The 17347-nt window shown below is 39.6% G+C and overlaps 1 protein-coding gene across 1 annotated transcript in view; it reads left to right on the top strand.

Moving 5' to 3' along the window:
• LOC307145102 (uncharacterized protein) overlaps positions 1 to 17347 on the top strand; it is a 590539-nt gene that overhangs the window by 395918 nt on the left and 177274 nt on the right. The gene's annotated exons all lie outside the window — the stretch shown is intronic.

Genomic DNA, 17347 nt, shown 5'->3' with positions numbered 1-17347 from the left:
AAATTCATTTGTAAGGCCATGTTACAGGTCTATCAGGCCCTGGCTGTGTCTCAATGTGAAGGTTGCATCCTCCGAAGGCTGTATTTGAAGGACGGTTGGCCGTATTTGAAGGCAGATTTTGTCACAGCGGCGCGACGAAGGATGTCCCAAATCAAAGGCTGCAGCCTTGGAAGGACAAATTTGAAAGGCTGATTGCGAAAGGCTGAGGCTGATTGACCCTTTTTTGCCAGTGAAAGAAAGGATTCAAAAACGGATTCTTAGTGGCCTATCTTACCCTGTCCTACCCCATAAATCATTGTGCGCCGGTGACGACAGCATTTTCATTTGAAAAAATGGTGCCCGAGAGTTTGGTGGAGGATAGAAAATGCACGTTTAAATGTAAGTATGTTTTTATTTACTTTAAGGATAATTCTGGTATTTAACACTGTCTATTTTGTAGTTGGTTTTGGATGAACTAGAGTGGTGGACACTTCTGACTATTTTAGAATCGCCTTTGAAAGCTTCAGAATTCGTTTTCAAAACTCTGCAACTCACCGAGTGGTTAGTGGTGTTCGTTGAGGATTAAAAACAAATATATCGGCGCAATGTATGATTCCAATCCGTTTATTTTGCTATAGTGGAACTATTTTTTCAGATACCTCACAGTCACAAGTATAAACTTCTGCTCGATATTTGAGTCTTGCGCGTTAGCACACTCCCGACCAGTAGCGCAGTAATATTAACGAGCAATGAGTCCTCCAACAGAAATCAATGGGATTTTACAAAATGCCAAATAAAACAACAGAAACTGTTTTTCGCGACGCTACTTGTTTTGGAACATCAACGAACACCACTAACCACTCAGTGAGTTGCAGAGTTTTGAAAAAGAACGTTAAGGGTTGTTTTAAGAACATGTTTGTGCATGCCCATAGACTGCCATTCTGAAGCGGTCAAAGAGTCGAGACAGGAACCATTGTCAAAATTTCTGTGTCCACCACACGGTCTGAAAATGACCATCTATTTACTGGGGTGAAAAACTACACGAAGGTGTTGGAGGTAAGACACCACCTATTTGTAAAATTTGCAGTAGTCTGTCTCACTTGCGTATTATAATAAATATCACTCACCCTAGAATACCCTCAACATAAGAAAAGCAGTAGATGCAATGGGGTTTCACTTTTATGTGTTTTTGTAGTGTTGTCATGCAAGTTATTTGTACAAAGGTTTTAACCACTTTTGAGTATCCAGAAATATGACTTCTGAGCTAATTTGAATGCATGTCCTGTATATATATATAAATATTAAAAAAAATACTTGTCGACCATTCTCTCGAATATATATATTTATATTTATTAGGGCTGACTTCTAGTAGTCGAGGATTCGATTCGGAGAGGTCTGATTCGACTATGAACCTCATAGTCGAATACATGGGCGTCAGTTTGGTTTGAAATGTGCTGGGGACAGAGACGCATTCGCATTTTCAGAAGGGCTGGGTACAAAAAAATATATTTTCCGCTTTCGCGCAGGTCATGTTTTGAAAGACGATGTCCTGTAGCTTACTAATGTAAATAAATAAAAATGTATTAAAAAAAATGCTTCACATTTTCAGCAGGGACTCCACACGGTTGACTCCACACGGTTCTCATGGGCTTTATATATAGGCTAAGTCCTAATGTGAAAAAAGCTTTACGTGGTTTAATGTACCTAAACAATGATTACCAAATTTCCCTCTCATATTGCTCCTCATAACCACTGAAAATGGTCAAAAAATCGAATGTCCAAAAGTCCAAATATTATGGACGTTATCTGATATTAAGCGTTTCTGCTTCACATTTTCAGCAGGGCAGCGGACCGGCTGTGAGTTGACTCCACACGGTTCTCATGGGCGTGAAAAAGCTTTACGTGGTTTAATGTACCTAAACAACGATCACCAAATTTCTCTCTCATATTGCTCCTCATGTTTATGAAATATTATGATATATTTGTGATATGTTTTGTTCATCTGGCTTTAAATGAATAAAAGGTATTTGTTACACACCATGTTTTTCTTTTAGTTTTTTTTTTAGCTCTTTTGTTTGAAATGGAAAAAATCTAGCTGCTATCTAAAAAAAAGGTTCGACTATCAGTCGACTACGGCAAAATCTAACGAATCAGATTCGACTATGAAAATCCTTAATCGAAAACAGCCCTAATATATATATATATATATATATATATGGAAACTTTTGTTCTGTAGTTTTTTTTTTTTTTGTTATTTAAATTAAATGAAGTAATATTTAAAAAAAGTAAACTTAAAAGGAATGGTTCTTGACATTTTGTTTTATAAATAATAAATAACCACTTAAAACATTACATACACTATCTGACCATTTAAATTAACAGTACATTTCAGCTGAGCAGGGAGACCCTGGTGGTGCTGCTGGACCCGGGTGAGCTCCACAATAGAGACGCTGGTGGGTGGAACACATAGACTGTAAAAAATATGGACAAAGCGTCTGTGACGTCACCCATAGACTTTCTGAAGAACGGTTTTGAAGCAGTTTATGGGGGGTATGGGCGGCACCATCTTGGAAAATCTTGGGAAATCCTAACCCTGCCCACCTTCTGACGCAGCGCGCGTCACACAGCTCGCTCTGCTACTCCAGTTATCGGTTATCTCTGTATATTTTAGTCAACGAAATATGTTATAAAACACCATACTAACTCTTTTCGTTTTCATTTAAAGAAATCTTAAACATAGCCACATGTGGTTCAGGCAACGCATATTGATTATATTCACTGCACATAATGTTTGCCTATTTATAACAAAACAAAATATAAACACAAACCTGCCTCTTTATGTTTTAAATTTAATATAAAAATATTAAACATTTTAACCCTTTCACGCATAGTGGTCACTACAGTGGACAGCTATTAAAAAAGCATTTTCTTGATTTTGCACGTGTTTTTATGGCAAAGTTGCACATCAATCTCTTCATTGGACCCTGGTGCATCATCCTATAAATTGCAACCAAGTGGCAAGCCTTTGTGTTTCGATGTTTCCCCCTCCAAACCAAGATGGCCAAGGGTCAGTCAGACATTCCAAGTTGCTCCGGAATATCCACCCATTCCTTCTATCCTAGGAGACTCTTGTAGGTAAAAAAAATATTGCAGCATCAAGCAATATCTAATGAGTCATATCACAGTAAAATTTTCCAAGTTTTGATTTTAGATTGAGAGAAAACTCTGATTAATCACATGTCCACTGTAGTGGATGTCATGCATGCAATGGCTATATTTCAGCTACAATTCATAATTACATTGTGAATATTGTTTTTGAAATTTAAAACTTAAAAACTTAATATGCATTGACTTGTTCTACTGTAATAAATGTATTTGTATTATTAGAATGTAATTTTCATTGACATCGAAAAAAGTCATGTGATTACATAATGTATGACACTTGTAATGCATTACTTTACGAAATCAGATTACTTTTTGATCTAACAAATAATTAACTACAAGTAATGTGCATTACCTAATTAGATTACTTTTTGAGTAAATAAACGCATTACAAGTAACATGCATTACGTAATCAGATTACTTTTTGATGTTATGAGTAAATAAACGCATTACAAGTAACATGCATTACTTAATCAGATTACTTTTTGATGTTATGAGTAAAGAAACGCATTACAATAACATGCATTACGAAATCAGATTACTTTTTGATCTAACAAGTAATGCATGTTATTGTAATGCGTTTCTTTACTCATAACATCAAAAAGTAATCTGATTACGTAATGCATGTTACTTGTAATGTGTTTATTTACTCGTTACATCAAAAAGTAATCTAATTAGGTAATGCACATTACTTGTAGTTAATTATTTGTTAGATCAAAAAGTAATCTGATTAGGTAATGCATGTTACTTGTAATGCGTTACCCCCAACACTGATCATTTCAGATGAGATTGAAAAAAACGTTTTCGCTAGGTTTGCTCAGAGGAGGGCTATGATAGAAATGTGCATGTCCATCTTGAACATAATCAGAATTATCAGCTAATAAGGGTAAATCTCCATACTCTGGTGCACTGGAGGGAGCATCTGAGTGGTTTCCACAGTTGTACCTTGACAGGCTGTAGAAAATTCTGATGGAATCACGTCCTCATGTTCTAATGTTCTGCAACTTGTATCAAGTTGTATGAAGCCTTTGCAATATTTTGCATTTATATTTTTTGTATATATTTTATAGTTTTCACATGATTTGATATTCACATACTTTATCTTTTTGATTATTGTCTTATATTTTAATACAGTATATCTTCAGTTTAAACTAACCGCATGCTGTCCACTCAAGTGGACATATGAGATCTTTTTGAAAAATTTGTAAAAAAATAAATAAAAATCAATTTTTGTTTTTCATGCCCTAAGAGCAATAAAAACACATAGGAAAAAAATCCTGACTGAGGTTATCAATTCATGCATGAAAGGGTTAATATGGTCCAGGCAATATGTGCATTTGTACTACACAACAGATTTTGTGATTTTTAAAACAACGGTAAAGTTAAATAGCTTATAAAGTTATGAAACTTCACAGCCAAAACGATTGCCCAGGGAACAAATTCTAGATTCACGAGACCAAAAAAAAAAAAAAAAAATCACCCGTTAGATATACACAAGACGAATTATATCTCATGTTTAACCACTACAGAGACGCCAGAGTCCACGGCAAACGCCAGAACGACTAACCGAGGAAAAGCTGTAGCAGGCGGGGTACATCGCGCTGAGCGCCCGCCCGCCCGGTCATCGCTGGATCTCACAACTGGATAAAATTTTCATAAATCTTTAAATAAACCAGGATCTATGATTCAGTCAATACAAATCAAGTTTTAGATGCAGTCTTCACTATATCCTTCATATATCAAGGATACAAGACAAATACACTCATATGGGTAGTTGACAAATGACCAAGAAAAAGTACTTTTTTTGGAAAACATAACTTTTTAAGAAAAAATACATATATTTATGGAGTATGAAACCTGCAGTTTCAGAAAATAGTAGTGGTCACTAATTTTGTCAATGACTTCACATATTTTTTTCACGTTTTCACTCAACAGTACTGTAAATTATGTGTCCTATGGTGTGACATTTAAAAAGTACTAAGAAATTATATTAAATAACATAAAAAAATACTTGAGACAGAATTGTTCACGTTATTAAAACATTATTTTCTTAAAGTGATATTTATTTTACATGAAAGTACTAATTAGAATAAATTTCACCATGGATAGATGAACCTGATAAACTTTTCCCTACGAATGTCAATAAAACTTTTTCGCCAACCTTACAAAACTGTTTGAAATTGTACCTATTTAAGAGGAGATATTATTGTAACTCCCCTAATGCCAACTTGACTCTTTTTTTTAAAGATATTTTAAAATAAGTATATTTTTCTGTTGTTTTATGTTTGTCACACCATAGGACAAAACGTCACACTAAAGGACAAAGATAGTCATTGGATAAAAAGAGTCATAATATATAGTGTTTATTGTAACAATAATAAAGGAGGACATTTGTTTTTTTGTTGAAACTTTATAAATTCATTTTAAAAGCTTCTTAAGGATGTCTTGTCCTATGGTGTGACATCTGTGTCCTATGGTGTGACCGACCAAAGCGTCACACCAAAGGACATTTGAGCTTTTGTGGCAGTTAATAACCATGCTAATACTAGCTGAACTGTAATTAGCAATTGGCATGATACATTTGCATAATATTACATAGTCCTGCGGTTAAAAATACAAATTTTAATTAAAAAAATAAATTTAGGAGTGTCACACTACAGGACAAAAAAACTTAATTTCAGTGGTCTGAAAACATAGTTAAATATTTGAACAATTCTGAGAGAAATACTTGCTGTGTGCACTGCTCATGGACTTCATACGGGTCTTCAGTCACATGACCTTGAATGGGGTCTTTCAACTAAATTTAGTTGTCCATGATATTGCCCAACTTAATATCAGGTTATTGCATAACACCAAAGGACATTTTTTTCTGTGACAAACTTTATTAAATTCCTACACTTTTAGAAATGTATGTATAGGAAAAGTGATGGCCACTTAGTGAAATAGACACTTGCACAATTATGCCAGGAGTGTTCATTAAGATGTTTAAACATTATTTTCTATTTTATAAAAGTTTATATTTATGAAATAATGTTGTCTACCGTCACACCATAGGACGATTTTGAGATTTGGCTCAAAGTTGTAAAAAAATAAAAAATAACTCAGGTATTTAAACAACAAATTCATGTAAAACAAGAACATGTTTAACCATTTATAGTATTCTAAATTAAGAAAATGTTAAATAAATTATTTTTTATCTTCTGTGACGGTGAAAAAGCCACGTCACGTCAACTACCCATATATAGCCTAGCCTACATATATTTAGTATTTATTGTTTTTGAAAGTTAAAACAGCAAAGGGAAAGAGTGTGCAACACATATACGGGCAATACATAATTGTAAACACCTGTCGTAACGTTAACAGTGAATGGAAAACACGAAGTTGCATGTAAACATCACACTGCAGTCACATTATCCAGCCGACGCTTGTTAGACACGGTAGTGTGGCATTACTCTCCCATAGTTCGCTCGCCCATTTACGTTCTCACAGGGAAACGGTGTTGCCAGATTGGGACGGTGATTTCCAGCCCAAAAGCTCACCAAAACCCGCCCACTACAAGAAAAAACCGCCCAAAATTTTACTGCCAAAATAATATGATATAATTTCATATCATTACCGTCATTCAAGGTTGATAAGCACAACTTGTATCTCCTTAAAACAAAATAACAATGATAAAAAAAAAAAAATACAAAAAAAAAAAAATTCCAGGAAAACAGATCAAAACAGGGCAATAATTAAGAAGAATTAGCCAATATGACTAAAATGTCCAGGTGGACACTGTCAAAACCGCAATCAAGAAATGAACCGATGACTTTAACCCTCAGAAGTACACATTGCAGAACATAACGCAGAATTTAGCAGTCAAAACGGATTCATCGTTGATTCAAACCTTTTTCAGCAGCTGGGTGATTCTTTAATTGGAGATACATCTGAAGTCCGAAGCCATTTATTTTTAACAGCTTTACCAAAATTTTACTCCAAAAACACATTTTAATTTTTTTTAATTCTTTTTAAGAGTCACAAAATGTTAGAGTGTAAAACTAGAAAATATTTTATTTTAAAAGCTATTTCATGATGCTGAAAGTCATGATATCATACTGTCCTTAGTGGGTGGTACTTTTTTCAAACAAGGGTAAAATATGCATTAAACATGTTTAAAATTACAAATTTCAGGTTGGGGTTTTAATTATTTTGTTTATAAATTATTATTGGTGACAGTTTCCAAATTATGTCAAATTAATTAGTTTAAAAGTAACTTTTATTGTTGAAAAATACCAATCCATAAATCCTGTGTCAATTCTGTTACTACATGTTATTGTCTCTTTAAATTATGCTTATCTGTCGCATCAGTATCCTAAGCAATGCAAGATGATGTAACTTCCCTTTTGGTATTAAACTCTGAAGAACTAGGAGGTATGTGTTTTGTTCTCTCTGAAGCCATGTAATCTTACAGGCACTTGCACCAAGAGTTCTTATATAACATGTCAAAACTGTTTCAACAATCTCATAGGGAAAGCAAAGTACAAAGATATTAACAAAAGGAGGTATTAAAAGTTTTTAAAATCATCTTTAGTATCAGGCCATGTGCTCTTAGCCTTTATGCTAGCATGTGGTGTTATTAGTTAAAAATGCTAAAAATGTCAACTCTGTTACTGTCAATTCTGTTACCAAGGTACGGTAACAGAATTGACCAATGTCCATGCCTTGGTTTTCACACTGCCCCTGCCTTGGTTACAATCACACAATGATGCAAACACACACAAAAATGCATAATGTGTGTTTATTGCCACACACACACACACACACACACACACACAGTTCCCTGCTGTTCCTCTCACATTGAATGGAAAGCAGAGAGTTGGACAAGAGAGAGCTGTTGGAGAAGAGAGAGCTGTTGGAGAAGAGAGCCGTTGGAGAAGAGAGAGCCGTTGGAGAAGAGAGAGCCGTTGGAGAAGAGAGAGCCCGTTGGAGAAGAGAGAGCCGTTGGAGAAGAGAGAGCCGTTGGAGAAGAGAGAGCCGTTGGAGAAGAGAACCGTTGGAGAAGAGAGAGCCGTTGGAGAAGAGAGAACCGTTGGAGAAGAGAGAGCCCGTTGGAGAAGAGAACCGTTGGAGAAGAGAGAGCCCGTTGGAGAAGAGAGCCGTTGGAGAAGAGAGAGCCGTTGGAGAAGAGAACCGTTGGAGAAGAGAACCGTTGGAGAAGAGAACCGTTGGAGAAGAGAGAACCCGTTGGAGAAGAGAGAGCCGTTGGAGAAGAGAACCGTTGGAGAAGAGAACCGTTGGAGAAGAGAGCCGTTGGAGAAGAGAGAACCCGTTGGAGAAGAGAGAGCCGTTGGAGAAGAGAACCGTTGGAGAAGAGAGAGCCGTTGGAGAAGAGAGAGCCCGTTGGAGAAGAGAGAGCCGTTGGAGAAGAGAACCGTTGGAGAAGAGAACCGTTGGAGAAGAGAGAGCCGTTGGAGAAGAGAGAACCGTTGGAGAAGAGAGAGCCGTTGGAGAAGAGAGAGCCCGTTGGAGAAGAGAACCGTTGGAGAAGAGAGAGCCGTTGGAGAAAAGAGAACCGTTGGAGAAGAGAGAGCCGTTGGAGAAGAGAGAACCGTTGGAGAAAAGAGAGCCGTTGGAGAAGAGAGAGCCGTTGGAGAAGAGAACCGTTGGAGAAGAGAGAGCCCGTTGGAGAAGAGAACCGTTGGAGAAGAGAGAGCCGTTGGAGAAGAGAGAGCCGTTGGAGAAGAGAACCGTTGGAGAAGAGAACCGTTGGAGAAGAGAGAGCCGTTGGAGAAGAGAGAGCCGTTGGAGAAGAGAGAGCCGTTGGAGAAGAGAGAGCCCGTTGGAGAAGAGAGAGCCGTTGGAGAAGAGAACCGTTGGAGAAGAGAGAGCCCGTTGGAGAAGAGAACCGTTGGAGAAGAGAGAGCCGTTGGAGAAGAGAGAGCCGTTGGAGAAGAGAACCGTTGGAGAAGAGAACCGTTGGAGAAGAGAGAGCCCGTTGGAGAAGAGAGAGCCGTTGGAGAAGAGAACCGTTGGAGAAGAGAGAGCCCGTTGGAGAAGAGAACCGTTGGAGAAGAGAGAGCCGTTGGAGAAGAGAGAGCCGTTGGAGAAGAGAACCGTTGGAGAAGAGAACCGTTGGAGAAGAGAGAGCCGTTGGAGAAGAGAGAGCCGTTGGAGAAGAGAGAGCCGTTGGAGAAGAGAGAGCCGTTGGAGAAGAGAGCCCGTTGGAGAAGAGAACCGTTGGAGAAGAGAGAGCCCGTTGGAGAAGAGAACCGTTGGAGAAGAGAGAGCCCGTTGGAGAAGAGAGAACCGTTGGAGAAGAGAGAACCGTTGGAGAAGAGAGAGCTGTTGGAGAAGAGAGAACCGTTGGAGAAGAGAGAGCCCGTTGGAGAAGAGAGAGCCCGTTGGAGAAGAGAACCGTTGGAGAAGAGAGAGCCCGTTGGAGAAGAGAGAACCGTTGGAGAAGAGAGAACCGTTGGAGAAGAGAGAGCCGTTGGAGAAGAGAGAGCCGTTGGAGAAGAGAACCGTTGGAGAAGAGAGAGCCCGTTGGAGAAGAGAACCGTTGGAGAAGAGAGAGCCGTTGGAGAAGAGAGAACCGTTGGAGAAGAGAGAGCCCGTTGGAGAAGAGAGCCGTTGGAGAAGAGAGAGCCGTTGGAGAAGAGAGAGCCCGTTGGAGAAGAGAACCGTTGGAGAAGAGAGAGCCGTTGGAGAAGAGAGAACCGTTGGAGAAGAGAGAGCCGTTGGAGAAGAGAGAGCCGTTGGAGAAGAGAGAGCCGTTGGAGAAGAGAGAGCCGTTGGAGAAGAGAGAGCCCGTTGGAGAAGAGAACCGTTGGAGAAGAGAGCCGTTGGAGAAGAGAGAGCCGTTGGAGAAGAGAGAGCCCGTTGGAGAAGAGAGAGCCGTTGGAGAAGAGAGCCGTTGGAGAAGAGAGAGCCGTTGGAGAAGAGAGAGCCGTTGGAGAAGAGAACCGTTGGAGAAGAGAGAGCCCGTTGGAGAAGAGAGAGCCCGTTGGAGAAGAGAGAGCCCGTTGGAGAAGAGAGAGCCCGTTGGAGAAGAGAACCGTTGGAGAAGAGAGCCGTTGGAGAAGAGAGAGCCGTTGGAGAAGAGAGAGCCCGTTGGAGAAGAGAGAGCCGTTGGAGAAGAGAGAGCCGTTGGAGAAGAGAGAGCCGTTGGAGAAGAGAACCGTTGGAGAAGAGAGAGCCGTTGGAGAAGAGAGAGCCCGTTGGAGAAGAGAGCCGTTGGAGAAGAGAGAGCCGTTGGAGAAGAGAGAGCCCGTTGGAGAAGAGAACCGTTGGAGAAGAGAGAGCCGTTGGAGAAGAGAGAACCGTTGGAGAAGAGAGAGCCGTTGGAGAAGAGAGAGCCGTTGGAGAAGAGAGAGCCGTTGGAGAAGAGAGAGCCGTTGGAGAAGAGAACCGTTGGAGAAGAGAGAGCCGTTGGAGAAGAGAACCATTGGAGAAGAGAGAGCCGTTGGAGAAGAGAGAGCCGTTGGAGAAGAGAACCGTTGGAGAAGAGAACCGTTGGAGAAGAGAGAGCCGTTGGAGAAGAGAACCGTTGGAGAAGAGAGAGCCGTTGGAGAAGAGAGAGCCGTTGGAGAAGAGAACCGTTGGAGAAGAGAACCGTTGGAGAAGAGAGAGCCGTTGGAGAAGAGAACCGTTGGAGAAGAGAACCGTTGGAGAAGAGAACCGTTGGAGAAGAGAACCGTTGGAGAAGAGAACCGTTGGAGAAGAGAGAACCGTTGGAGAAGAGAACCGTTGGAGAAGAGAACCGTTGGAGAAGAGAACCGTTGGAGAAGAGAGAACCGTTGGAGAAGAGAACCGTTGGAGAAGAGAACCGTTGGAGAAGAGAGAGCCGTTGGAGAAGAGAACCGTTGGAGAAGAGAACCGTTGGAGAAGAGAGAACCGTTGGAGAAGAGAACCGTTGGAGAAGAGAACCGTTGGAGAAGAGAGAGCCGTTGGAGAAGAGAGCCGTTGGAGAAGAGAACCGTTGGAGAAGAGAGAACCGTTGGAGAAGAGAGAGCCGTTGGAGAAGAGAGCCGTTGGAGAAGAGAACCGTTGGAGAAGAGAACCGTTGGAGAAGAGAACCGTTGGAGAAGAGAGAGCCGTTGGAGAAGAGAACCGTTGGAGAAGAGAACCGTTGGAGAAGAGAACCGTTGGAGAAGAGAGAACCGTTGGAGAAGAGAGAACCGTTGGAGAAGAGAGAGCCGTTGGAGAAGAGAACCGTTGGAGAAGAGAGAGCCGTTGGAGAAGAGAACCGTTGGAGAAGAGAACCGTTGGAGAAGAGAACCGTTGGAGAAGAGAGAACCGTTGGAGAAGAGAGAACCGTTGGAGAAGAGAGAGCTGTTGAAGAGAGAGATGAAGACCAACAGACAGACATACACTGGGAGAGCCAGGATGTGGTTGGACAATGGTGTGTCCTCACATATGACCATGATATCTATCCTGGTACCATCCTGGAGGTCATTGAGACTCATGTGAGGGTTCCACCCGCGACCAAGGTTGCGTCACGGCATGTAGAGATCCAGAGGGATATCTGGTCGAGTATTTCTCAATAACTCAGCCGTTATTTTCTTGTTATAGTGGAGCGGCTAAGTGATATAATCGTTCAGTTTATGATACAAGCGTGAAAATTGGCATGAGCAGTCTCCATGGGTCACTTGACAAGAAAATTGTCCGAGCCACTTGAAATTTCAAGATTTTTCATTTTTCAAGATGGCCGACACCTTAGTGGAGCAGTTAAGTGATATAGTGGTTAATTTGGTGATACAAGCATGAAAATTGGCATGAGCAGTCTCTGATGGTCACTAGACAATAAGCCACCCACAGCTACTTGAAATTTCAAGATGGCGGCCATTTTTCAAGACGGCCGACACCTTAGTGGAGCAGTTAAGTGATATAGTGGTTTATTTGGTGATACAAGCATGAAAATTGGCATGAGCAGTCTCTGATGGTCACTAGACAATAAGCCACCCACAGCTACTTGAAATTTCAAGATGGCGGCCATTTTTCAAGACGGCCGACACCTTAGTGGAGCAGTTAAGTGATATAGTGGTTTATTTGGTGATACAAACATGAAAATTGGCATGAGCAGTCTCTGATGGTCACTAGACAATAAGCCACCTACAGCTACTTGAAATTTCAAGATGGTGGCCATTTTTCAAGATGGCCACCACCTTAGTGGAGCAATTAGGCTCATGGCAATTTTCATGCTTGTATCACCAACTAAATGATTTCTTAATCCTAATTGCTCAACTAAGGTGGTGGCCATCTTGAAAAATGGCCGCCATCTTGAAATTTTAAAGTAGCTGTAGGTGGCTTATTGTCAAGTGACCCACAGAGACTGCTCATGCCAATTTCCATGCTTGTATCACCAAATAAATCACTATATCACTTAACTGCTCCACTAAGGTGTAGGCCATCTTGAAATTTCAAGTGGCTCGGACAATTTTCTTGTCAAGTGACCCATGGAGACTGCTCATGCCAATTTTCACGCTTGTATCATAAACTGAACGATTCTGCCAAACATAAGCACTTAGCCGCTCCACTATTATAGGCATGTTCTGGTTGGTTTGGGTCAATTCTGTTACCCCCGTCAATTCTGTTGCCAGATGTGTCAATTCTGTTTTTAGTCTTTCATCTTGAATATTAATGAGATAATACATTGAAATATCAAACTACTTAATATTGTTATTTTTATATTGTGCAAGAGTAAGATATATGTTATAGTTTTATCTCTACCCTGTAATGTTCAAGTAATTTGATAAAAAAACAAGTGCACCCTTTGGATAATCCACTATTGCCTGGGGGTGAATCTAATTTTGAAGTTGTATAAATATAACATTTAATATCTGTTTTAAAGGCCTGAATAAAAGGACTACATGACAAATGAAACTAAAAAGATTTATAATTTTTTGATGTACTGTTACTTCTATATATTTGGTTGTTCGTCCGTAACAGAATTGACGAGAAAAACTATGAACAGGTGATATTTTGATAAAATAGAGAAAATAATAAACTATCTGTATTTGTATATCACTGAATATATCAACTTTAAAGTGTTTTCAAGGTAATTCTTAAACAATGGTTCTGTATGACAACCTTTTTTTTTTAAAAAAATTGAAATGCAAAATGTATCTCCAATTATAGAATCACCCAGCTGTCATGGTCGAGTAGAGTGCAGTCTGGTCGGTGTAAAAGTTGCCGATGTCTGGTAAGGTTAGGCTAGTGTGCACATGACCATGGACATATTTCACGTCCCATATTTGATTTCATTTCAAGTCATTCAACTGTGCTCTCCTCTCAGAGTTATAGTATAGTCACCATCGATATCTCCCACCACATGTAGCCTACGTTTTTAGAGTTGCTCACTATCTCACTCTTTACTGTGTAGATACAACTTACTGTTTAGTAGACTATATCACTTTGGCATTAGCGATCACTTGAGTATACAGCTACAACTTATCGCGCTCAATCGCATCTGCCTGCTGATCGCTGATTGGCTAAAAGTGCGTGCTCGTCGGTGACAGCTGACTCTGCATGGGCGTGTGCGAACAGTAATGTCATGATGACTGATTTTATGGACTACATGCACACTTTAGTTTAGTTTTTTAACCAATTAGACTTTAAAATGTAGATGTTTGAAAACCACCGAACTGACCCCAAACCAGCCCAAATTTTGTCCACCCGCCCAAACCCTTTTTTACAATCAAATTCAAATTCAAAACCGCCCAATTGGGCGGGAACCCGCCCAATCTGGCAACACTGCAGGGAAACAATGTTGCACCGCGGCTCATGTCAGCGTCGCCTCCTCCACGCACTATTAAAACAAACATCCGCTTGACATACTAACCCCCAGTGAAAACAACAGACAAGGAAAACGCTTTTTAACGTACCTGAACACTCACAAACAGCACTTGAATCGCTGATTCACCACACCAGAGCCACCAGTAAATTGACACGGTCCCGGTCTAAGGACCCCAGGTGTCTACATATAAGCCTGCTCCACCCCCCTATTATTGACATAATTAAACATGAAAATAAAGAGTCAGAGAAAAGTAAACTAAAGGATCCTAATCCAAACTCGGCCCACAGGCTACATTATATTTAAAGTAATTTACTTGTTTTGAGTAGTTTACTATACAACAAAGCTTCATATTGTAAAATAACTTCATGTTGCTCTCCTGTGTGAGAAAAAAACAACTCATTACTTCACATTTGTATGTGAAAACTTAACGAATGCACTTGCTTAGACTACAGTGAACCACATCTTATTTTAAAAATGAAAAGAGCACAATTTTAAGGAATTGTTGCTATACATGCGTGATATACCCTATAAAAGCATCCGAAGGCGAGCGCCTACCTTATATTAAAGAGGTATATTTCACTGTGTTTACTTATGGTTGTGTTTTATGCTTCAACTGCGTTAAAACAAAGCACGCTGGAAACATGCCTGAATAAGATCACCATGATCAAAAGAAACTCCATAAAAATCGCATCTTGGTTTAGGTAGCCTATACCTAACTAATTATTTGAACAGCTCTGTGTTAATTTTGTATTTTCATAAGTATCATTACATTACTCAAGTACACCGAATACTTATGTAGCCTACATTTTAAAGTGTACTCCAGCAATTAAGGACGCAACATCTGAATTGGGATGCAGCAAACCAGTTTACTTTACCTGGCCACGGTTTTGACAAAGCCGGAGATACATCACCCGGCGGCCCCCCACCAGTGGCGGCGCCAGGGGGGAGCTAGGTGGTGCTGTAGCTCCCCCTATAATAGCCATAGCACCTGCCCAGCACCCCCAAGAAATGTCTGTAATTTTTTTATATTTATATTTTAATGTCATGTTTGAATAGTCTTTTTCATGTTGTTAAAAATAGGAATTAAATAATCATTTAAAAATCGCGAGCGGACGCGCGCGGGCGGGCACGAGCAGGAACGAGTAACGTTAGTGAGTTGTCGTCGAAAAAGATGGATAAAGCAAAAAAGCTGTCGGGGACTAAAAATAAAAAAAGAAAGAGGAAAAGGAGATGGCATGTCAATTGATGTGACAGCAGCTACTGTAAATAAGTGGATTATTTACAGCAACAGGTAGGATTTAAAGTGTGACGTCCAGGCATGTAGGCTACTTGCCATCGGTAGGCTACTACCGGGAGATTCCCGGTGGGCCGACGTGCTTTTTGGGCCGATACATCTCATACTTTTTTTTTTTGTCTTAACGGCCCATAAAACTAGTACATCGGCGGCCCATTCGTTTTGTTTTGCTTAATTGGCGGCGCATGGGTTAGTGCCGGTGTAATGCATTGGTTAAAAAAAGTCAGCGTTAGTTGTTTTTTTTTCTGACACCCCATGAAACACGTAGCTCAGCGGCCCATTGGTTCTTTTCTTGATTGACACTGGGCTGGCCCAATCACATCTTTAATGTGAAGTATAGAAATATACTCTTTCAAATATATAAATTAGTACAAAATTAATTATGGAAGTTTCCTTTATTTTTCAGTGCATTTACAATATATGGCTATTACTATCATGGGATTAATATTATAACTATTATTATGTAGTAGTGTAATGTAGACACTGTAACTAAAAGAGGTTTGAATTTTTCTTTGTTTAATTTGCACACTGAATATGGGTTGGAGCTTTTAATTTTTAACTCTCAAAGTGCACCAGATTGATGATTGCCAAAATTGTTGCTGCATACCCCTCTGGGTAGTTGCGTCCCTGTTTATATCCCTTGCGTTTAATACTTTTACATATATATACAGTATATATATATATACTACTTATAGTCGCAGAACGAGTACAGTTAATGCGGGCATGTACGCATGTGTATACTTTCATTATGGTGTTGTTCATGATGGCGTTTCATTATGGTGGTCCAATGCGACCTCCAAAATGAAACGCCCCAAAATTCAAAGCACCTTCTTTTAAGTGTTGAGCATCCCCATAGCACCTGCAACAGAAAATCTCTGGAGCCGCCACTGCCCCCCACCCCCGCGAAAAAAAATACATTGACAGGAGATTCTCATGATTACAAAGAGCCCAAACAACATAATCCATTGCTTTGATCACGAGATATTCCTCACGAAGTGATGCATAGGCTACTTGGCTAAACAAAAAGTCTCTCATCCTTCCGGGGTGCAAAGTGTTTTCCAATTTTCCCGGAACCGTCCGTGCTCGTTTTCAAACGTGGAATAACACAATATGTATCATCTTAAATCTTAGAATCTCAGCTTTTCAAAGCATCTAACCACTTCGATCAACTCAACGAGTGCTGACTAGTCTCTCTAAACCGGAGTGTACCGCCCACGGGCGCCACCTAGCTGCGAAAATATTCATTATCATATTTTTCAAAAATATTGCCTTGATTCAAACAAATTTGGTGTCATTTGAAAGCTTGAGTCTGAACTTTACAGTGAATGTAGCCAATTTGAAAAACTCCTAAGTATTGTATTCAATAACAGAATTCAGCCTTGATCAATGTCAGCTTCACCTGGGTCAAATGATTTCACTTCCTCTGAGTCATACCCTTAAAGGTGTATTTCACACATTTTATGTAGAGTTTTATGTAAACGTGACAGGACTGACAGAAACCATGGGGACAGTTGTAAAATAGTATTTATTTGTAGAATTGTTATATAATTTGTATATATATATTTTTTTTTTTCTTGTTTTTGATCAATTGATGTGAACGATAACAGCTTAAACTTATGGGTTTTTTTTAAATAACACTTTCTAGCATAACAAAACTATGAAAGTTGTAGCTCCAATTTGGCTAAGGACAGGATTTGTATTTTTTTTTTATTGTTTTTAATAAAATAAAAAAAAATCTGAGAACCTAATGAATGACATATTCCTTTATTGAACAACTCACAGAAATAAACCATGAGCCAGTTTTAGAAAATTTTGGATGAAATAATTCAAGGACAGATAATGTATTATAAAAATCTTTATATCTAATGTAGAGTAATGTTAGTCTGATTCACTAATGTAATGTCATTTTTTTTCTCTAGCACAAATCTGCAAGCTGCCCGGCTTATTCAGGAGGCTGTTCAGCTGTTACTCAATGAACAAACACCCAGATGCTCAAGTTCAGCTGCTGAACAAGCACCCAGAAGCTCAAGCTCTGCTGCACCAGCTGAGCATCATTCAAGTGAGGGAAACACAGGCCAAATAAGGTCTATTTCCTCTCCTCTGCCTATGAGAATGATTGAGTCTCATCAATTGGG

The sequence above is a fragment of the Squalius cephalus genome, assembly GCF_949319135.1.
Source record: "Squalius cephalus genome assembly, chromosome: 2".
NCBI classification, from domain to species: Eukaryota; Metazoa; Chordata; class Actinopteri; order Cypriniformes; family Leuciscidae; genus Squalius; species Squalius cephalus.
Note: the sequence above shows the minus strand (reverse complement) of the source record. Positions and strands in the feature narration are given on the sequence as shown.